The sequence below is a fragment of the Eptesicus fuscus genome, chromosome 10 (genome assembly GCF_027574615.1).
Source record: "Eptesicus fuscus isolate TK198812 chromosome 10, DD_ASM_mEF_20220401, whole genome shotgun sequence".
Taxonomy (NCBI): Eukaryota; Metazoa; Chordata; class Mammalia; order Chiroptera; family Vespertilionidae; genus Eptesicus; species Eptesicus fuscus.
In genome coordinates, this window is record NC_072482.1 from 35,309,093 (window position 1) to 35,316,813 (window position 7,721).

The 7,721-nt window shown below is 37.0% G+C and overlaps 1 pseudogene; it reads left to right on the forward strand.

The window, feature by feature from the left end:
* Positions 1 to 2,110: 2,110 nt before the first annotated feature.
* LOC103286218 (eIF5-mimic protein 2-like) lies at positions 2,111 to 3,394 on the forward strand (annotated as a pseudogene).
* Positions 3,395 to 7,721: the final 4,327 nt, after the last annotated feature.

Consider the following 7,721-nt stretch of genomic DNA (forward strand, 5'->3'; position numbering starts at 1 on the left):
AAGAATCCATGTAATTAAACACCGTGCGATATTGAGGTTTGAGAGGAAATTAAGGTTCAATTACACTGTACCATTTCAATGATATGTGGCATACTAAATTGACTGTACTTTAGATATATCATATTTTCTGTGAAGCCAGACCTCATTTGAATTCCTTTAGCACAAGTCATTACCATCCACAGGATCACTGATGTTATAAAATTATTACTAGTTACTATTATCATTAAGAAAAAAAACACAGAATTTTAAGTTGGAAAAATTTTGGACTCCACATTTTCAATCAAGGAAAGGACTCAAGTAAATTTCAATCATTCATCTCATCTAGAAAAGACTGGCAAGCTTTAGCAACCAAAATTAGAGTCCTCCCGGAATTCATAACTTTGGCATTTTGAAGAAAATGCAAATTTTCTGCTGTTTTATCCCATTCCCTTTGGCAAAATGCAGCTTCCATTTTTTAAAATAATCATCTTTGCCAGAATTGCTTGCAAAGAGTAGAAATGAATAGAAATGACACACAGACAACATTGTTCACATAACTGAAGTGACTGTGGGTTAATCATAATGAATATTAACAAGTATATTTTTAAAAAATTTAGACAACAGTCAAAACAGCCATATTTTTCAGTTTTATCCTTTCAGGACTTTAAATTTAAACCTAACTTCACAAAAATCTACAAATCAGTAACCAGAATTAGAAATAGTATACTAAAGGGAATTTAGTACCATCAAACTATACATATGAGTTTTTAAAAATTTTATATGTACTATAAATATAGTGAAATAACTTGATTTTGGAAAGCAAATTAATTTAAAAATATGCTTTGTAAGGAGTAATTTTTATACCTTTTGTCCTAAAATATATATTACAGAATAGTTATTTTAATCATTTGTAAGTATATAATACAGTGGCATTAAATATGTTCACAAATTTCTATAACCATCACCACTATCTATACTTAAATTTTTTTCATTATCCCCACAAAAAAAAACCTCTGTAGCTTTTAAATAATAATTCTCCTTTCCCCTTCTCACCAGTCCATGGAATCTCTATTCTACTTTTTGTCTCTCTGAATTTGTATTATAGGTGCCTCATACAAATGGAATTATAGAATATTTATCCTTTTTGTGTGTGGCTTATTTCACTAAGCATAATGTTTCAAGGTCTATTCATATTCCGTATTCCAGTGTTTGTGTGTGTGTGAGAGAGAGAGACATTTTGTTTTTCCATTTTTTCTGTTGATGGACACATAGATTTTCCCCACCTTTGGCTTTTGTAAACAATGTTGCTATAAACATTGGTATACAAATATCTATTGGAGTCCTGTTGACCTCAAGAAGAATACACTTGTCAAAAAAGGACTCCTTGTGGTTAGTTGGGCTCAAATTCATAACCAGAGTCTAGAAGCCATTCTTGTTCCTCACACAAACACACTGTATTTTAAGGAAAAGCCACATGCCGGGCTGCTAAGCCTCCTACACTGTGTTCTCACCCTCTGAGTTGACATTATAAGAGAGTTCCTAGGATCAAAATTTGACCAGTGGGACTGAGTCATTTGCATCTTCACCAATCAATCAGAATGGCTTCATTCCAACCAATCAGGATGGTTCTATTTGGACCAATCAAACTATAAAGATTTGGAATACTCATTTGCATAGGAATAAACTCATCAGGGACTGGGGACGGGCACTCTTCTGTATATCACTGTCTTGGTGGAGTGAACTTTAGTTTCCATCCAAGATTGTGTTTCCACAGCTGGACCAGCAATATTGGCTGAAGCTGCACAGAGCAAAGCTGTCTCGAGGGAGTACAGCCTATCTCCAGACCAGAGCTGTAACACTGGAGCTGTAACACCTGGGCTGCCTCCCCTGCGCTGTTTTACAGATGTGCCGTTCAGCAGCCATGCGGAATCACAGTTGACCTTTTCTGCACTGAATAGTGCCCCTCTTCACTGCACCCCAAACTGGGGACTCCAGGTGGCATTGAATTGGTGGTGACAACCTTTGATTCACAGTCCTTTCCATTTCTTAAGATTTATTGCTGGAGAGACTGCCCCAGTTGCCACATCTGGAATTTCTAGCCCTTTTCTCTTCGCCTTAAACGTGGGTATCTTTTATGAACAATTAAAAGCAGCAAAAGCCAACACTATCGGGCCAGCATTTTAAAACAAAACAAAAAGAGAGAGAGAGATGAAAAAGAGAGGTTTGACCCTGCTCAGTTTCAAACTATTATTCAAGGCTTAAGGGAAACTGGTACTGATTTGGAAGCAGTAGCAAAGTTTCTTGGTGCTTCTGGGGCAAAACTTGATTGCGGCCCATATGCAGAAACACTCTTTGACCTTCTGGTGGCCTGGGGAATGCTGGCCTCAGGTGGTACACTGGCAGATGACATGATGCATGTAGATGTTTATGTGTTCACAGCACAATAAGACCTAGAGGCCATGCAAGCATTTGCTTAGGTTTTTAACAAGTTAATCAGGTGCTACAAATACCTGGAGAAGGGTTAGAAGATGAAGTAAAAAAGATGCTGGAAAGGGTTTTTTGGAGTCGGAGAGGAACAAGCTGGCTATGTTGATGAATGTTCTTCTGGCTAATGGAACACTTAATGCATCCATTCTTAATAGCCTTTTATCACGAGAATTTGGTTAAATAAGGGGTTTCAGCAGCTTTTGCTGTAAAGCTCTTTAAATCATGGATAAATGAAAAAGACATCAATGCAGTAGCCACAAGTCTTCGGAAAGTCAGCATGGATAACAGACTGATGGAACTTTTTCCTGTGAATAAACAAAGCCTTGACCATTTCACAGAGTATTTCACCGAGGCAGGCTTAAAAGAGCTCTCAGAATATGTTCGGAATCAGCAAACCATAGGAGCTCATAAAGAGCTCCAGAAAGAGCTTCAAGAACAGATGTCCCGTGGTGATTCATTTAAGGATATAATTTTGTATGTCAAGGAGGAGATGAAAAAAAGCAACAACATCCCAGAACACATTTGTCATTGGATGAATCTGGTCCAGTGTAATGAGCACCGTGGAATGGAACAAAAAAAAGAGGAGCTTCTAGCCGAGCAAGCCATCAAGCACTTGAAGCAAAACAGCCCTCTCCTTGCTGCCTTCACTACTCAAGGTCAGGCTGAGCTGACTCTGTTACTGAAGACTCAGGAGTATTGCTATGATAACATTCATTTCATGAAAGCCTTCCAGAAAATCGTGGTGCTGTTTTATAAAGCTGAAGTCCTGAGGGAGGAGCCCATTCTGAAGTGGTACAAAGATGCACATGTTGCAAAGGGGAAAAGTGTTCTCCTTGAACAAATGAAAAAGTTTGTGGAGTGGCTCAAAAATGCTGAAGAAGAATCTGAGCCTGAAGCTGAAGAAGGTGACTGAAGTTGGAAACTGCACCCTCAGTAAAGCAAATAAGAGTTGTAGATGAAATGCCATGTCTCATGTGTCCTGGTTTTTACATCTTCCTATCTCCCTCTATCAAGCATGATATAGGGGCGTTCATGGCAAGTTTTATTTTAACTGTTTCTATGGTTACTGGAGATGTTGGGTTTCGTTTCTAAAACCATGTTTTAAGTAGCTACAGGAGCTACAGATTTGAGTCTAATGTTGCATTAGTCTTTTCAGTTATCTTCTACCTCCTGTATTTTCTTATTTTGAGTTTTGGTAGATCCCTTAATAGGCAATCACTTCATCTGCAAGGGTTGCTTGGAATCTTTTCAGGATTTATAAACACAAATTTAAAGCAACCCTTTCTTGCAATGCTGTAAAAAATACACTAAAACTCTACCTGGATCACACCAAGAAAACTAATTAAAATGTGAGATATTAATTAAGTTCAGTATCTTTGATGGTAAATAGCTCATTTGAAGCATTGGATACTTTTTTGCAAATACAGAGTTAGCATAATTCACTGGATCAGTTTGACATATAACAACAACTATAGATTCATAACTAGCTTGATTCATTAGTTTAGTCAGCAGGGGTCCTCAAACTTTTTAAACAGGGGGCCAGTTCACTGTCCCTCAGACCGTTGGAGGGCCGGACTATAGTTTAAAAAAACTATGAACAAATTCCTATGCACACTTCACATATCTTATTTTGAGTAAAAAAACAAAATGGCAAAAACACCCGCATGTGGCCCGCGGACCATAGTTTAAGGATGCCTGGTTTAGTGAAACTATTTGATTCTACTTATAAAAATTCATTCAGTTCTCCAAGTTAATATATTGACAGGCATTTTAGTTAAACTTATATTCAAGGAGATTCTGATTTCAAAGATTTAGAGTCAACAATAAAGTACAATTGCTTTTCATTACTCACAGTGGTTATGTTCTGTAATGTTCTTTGAATACTAAGTTAGTTGTTCTCAAGGGAAATACAGGGTTATGTTCCTGTGAGCCTGTCATTAAAACATTTTTGACAACTAATCAATACCTAATCTTATTTTATGTGACACCTTATGTAATATGTCTTCTTGATTCATTAATATAGCCCATGGCACTATAACTCGTACCTAAGTAAATCTTATCTGATACCTGTGTTTTCTCCTTAAGGTACATTACAACCTTCTTGTGCTTAGGAACATTAACAGCTTCAGCAACTTGCTTGGGGGTCATTTTAAACAGCAAATTACCAACCAAAAAACTCCAAAAAGATGAAAAATGTGACTCTAAATAGACTGAAAAGGATACACTTTATTATAGCATAATCTCTGAAATAAGAAGGCAGGGGATTGCTTTGTTTGACCTCAGCTGATAAAGTGTGTGCTGCGTGACTAAAAATGTTTTTTGCTGCTCTGCACATGTCTGTGAGGGACCATGAAACTTCTGTGAGTATTGATTTGGGGGTTACAAATACATTTTAGTAAGTAGGCAAATTGGAAAATACAAAATGTATGAATAATGAAAATGGACTATATTTAAGCTCTAAACCTAGGATCCTGGATACCACTGAGAAATGAAGACACACACTGGCAAATCACTTAAAAAAACATGTAATTTGATAGTCACAGTTGACATGCACACTTGTACTTAGATAATAAATATTATAATAATTTCATGTGTGAAGAACTTGGGAGATTCCTGTAAAGTCTCTAGAATTCTTCAGCTTATTCAGCAAGTTATATTTTTCTTAAAACACATTTATTATTTTATAGATTCTATGGATCAGGAGTCCAGTTATAATGTAGCTGGTCCTCATCAAGGATGCAGTGTTTGTGGAACTCAGCTTGGGCTCTGGATTCTTGTCTGTTGCTCTGGAGGCCACCCTCAGTTCCCAGAGATCCTCAGTTCCTTGCTAGCTGGGTCTTCCAACATGGCCACTTGCTTCTTCACAGCAAGCAAAGGAGAGAGTCTTTTTATAGGATGGCGGTCACAATCCTTGCTTCTCCAACCTTTTATTGAAACAGAAGACAAGGAATTCACAAGCAAGTTAGTTGGGGGTGCCATTTCATGCTCTTGTGTGAGGAAAAATATTCTTAAGAGTAGTAGCATCAGAGTGGGAATTTCTTAGTTATTTTAGGTTGTGTATTGGGTAATTGTTATCAATTGTCAATGTCAGTTAAAAAAAGTGAAAACATAGGTTTTTAAAATAAAATTAAAGTAATTTGTAAATAAAAAATAAATTGCAAATTGAAAAAAGAACAAATGTTCAGGAAGGAACTGCACAGACCAATGATATAAGCCTAAAGTAATTGAATAAAAGAGACAAAGGCACGATTTTTGATTATAGAAATTAACAAAAAGAGGCTCTGTTTGCTAATGATGAGAGAGCATGACATTCAATGTTAAATGTCATAACCTTTGTTTCTTTTTCCTGTTCTGGTTTCAAATGGTACAGTATGTCATCTGTAGGAAGTACAAACGCATTTGACTAAAATTAGGACTCTGCAAAATGTTTTCTCTTGAATATGCCTTTTAAAATAGCCAATCATTTTGGAAAGAGAAAGAAGGTCTTCAGGCAGAATTTACCTGCATTAGAATTTCCTACACAATTTCTTGGAATAAAATGCTAATTTTTAAATTATTTATGATTATTGCAAAAACAGCGAGTCTCTCTGAAGAAGAAAGTGGCAGAGTTGGCCTGGCCAGCCAGGCCATCTGATTCCAGAGCCCAAGCATTTGATGCTGCCTCCAAATAATGTGAAGTGCTGTTTCCATGAATAGAAGAAAAATGAATATGAAAGTATTTTTAAAATGATGACGCACTACACGAAAGTTAGAGAACAAGATGATGACAGTTGTGGGCTCTACTAAATTTGAGGTGACTGTGGAGATGGTCAGAGTCCTATAAGGACATACAATCAAGGGGGCTTAATCTGGTCCGAGATCAGACATTCAAACTGAGACCTGAAAGATCAGTATCAAGTAGCCAGGTAAAGTGTGTGCATGTGTGTGTGTGTGTGTGTGTGTGTGTGTGTGTGTGTGTGTGTGTGGTTTCTGACAAAGCAAACCACTTCAGTTGCAAGTCACTGCTGTTAGGGGTAGTGGTAGATACAGAGGCAAAGTGCGTGTAAAGTAGGAATATTTTTATTTACCCATATAATGATTTAGTTGATCCAAGATACTAATACACAGTCTTTCTTTGTACTCAAACACTATTGGTTGTTTTTCATATTAGAGGTGAACAAGCTCAGTGACTCTGGTGCATGAATCTCGTTGCCTTTTTATTTCTAAAACAAGTACCCAAGACATTCTTCTGCATGCCCTATAATCATCAAGTGTTTGGGGCACAAAACCACCAATGAAATGAAATAGATAATGCTTGAGTCTCAAAAAGGAAAAATGGATTTAGCCCATTCCACTGAAAGCTAGTTGAATGGTTTTGTTTGACCCCTTTTCCTGGATCTATACTTCTCAAATTGTGGTCCTTATATTCCCCAGGAAAGTGTAATTCTATTCAGGACACACAAAAGTTTAGAAAAATAAGTTCTAAGTTTTCATTCATTTAAAATGTTACATTAACTTCATTCAGAAGTACTATGAACACAGAAGGAGAATCAGAAGAATTCAGCTAGTTCACATTGATCAATCTCACCTTTATTTGTAAATGACCAGGTAAATAAATGTTATGGTCAATGAGCAATTAGAAGATTTACTATTTTGTTAGTGGGGAACCTACTTAGAGCTTTAGCCCAGCACTCAACTTGTTTACAATTATTTACCATTGTCAACCCATCTATCATTGCATTAATAAAAGATCACCCTTAAAGTATCAGAACTCCATGAAAAGGGCTTTCCCATGAGAGCAGACAGTAGCTATGAGTGTGAGTTCAGGGAGGAGTAAACAGCCACGTTTCTGAAAAACAAACTTGTTACTCAATGAGTCAGGTTGTGTGTTTTTTTTTAATTGATTTTTTACAGAGAGGAAGAGAGAGGGATAGAGAGTTAGAAACATCTATGAGAGAGAAACATCGATCAGCTGCCTCTTGCACACCCCCTACTGGGGATGTGCCCGCAACCAAGGTACATGCCCTTGACCGGAATCGAACCTGGGACCCTTGAGTCCCCAGGCCGACACTCTATCCACTGAGCCAAACCGGTTTCGGCCAGGTTGTTTTTTTTTTACTTTTGATTACATGAACATATTTTTTTTTTCTACAAATTGACGCAATGTCCAGCCACAATTTTTCTCATCGGCATGTTTAAAGCATGCTTAAGGCTGGGAGTTTCCTGATGAGATAGATATAAATAAAAATTCTGAGTACTTTCTGCATGTGATTTAG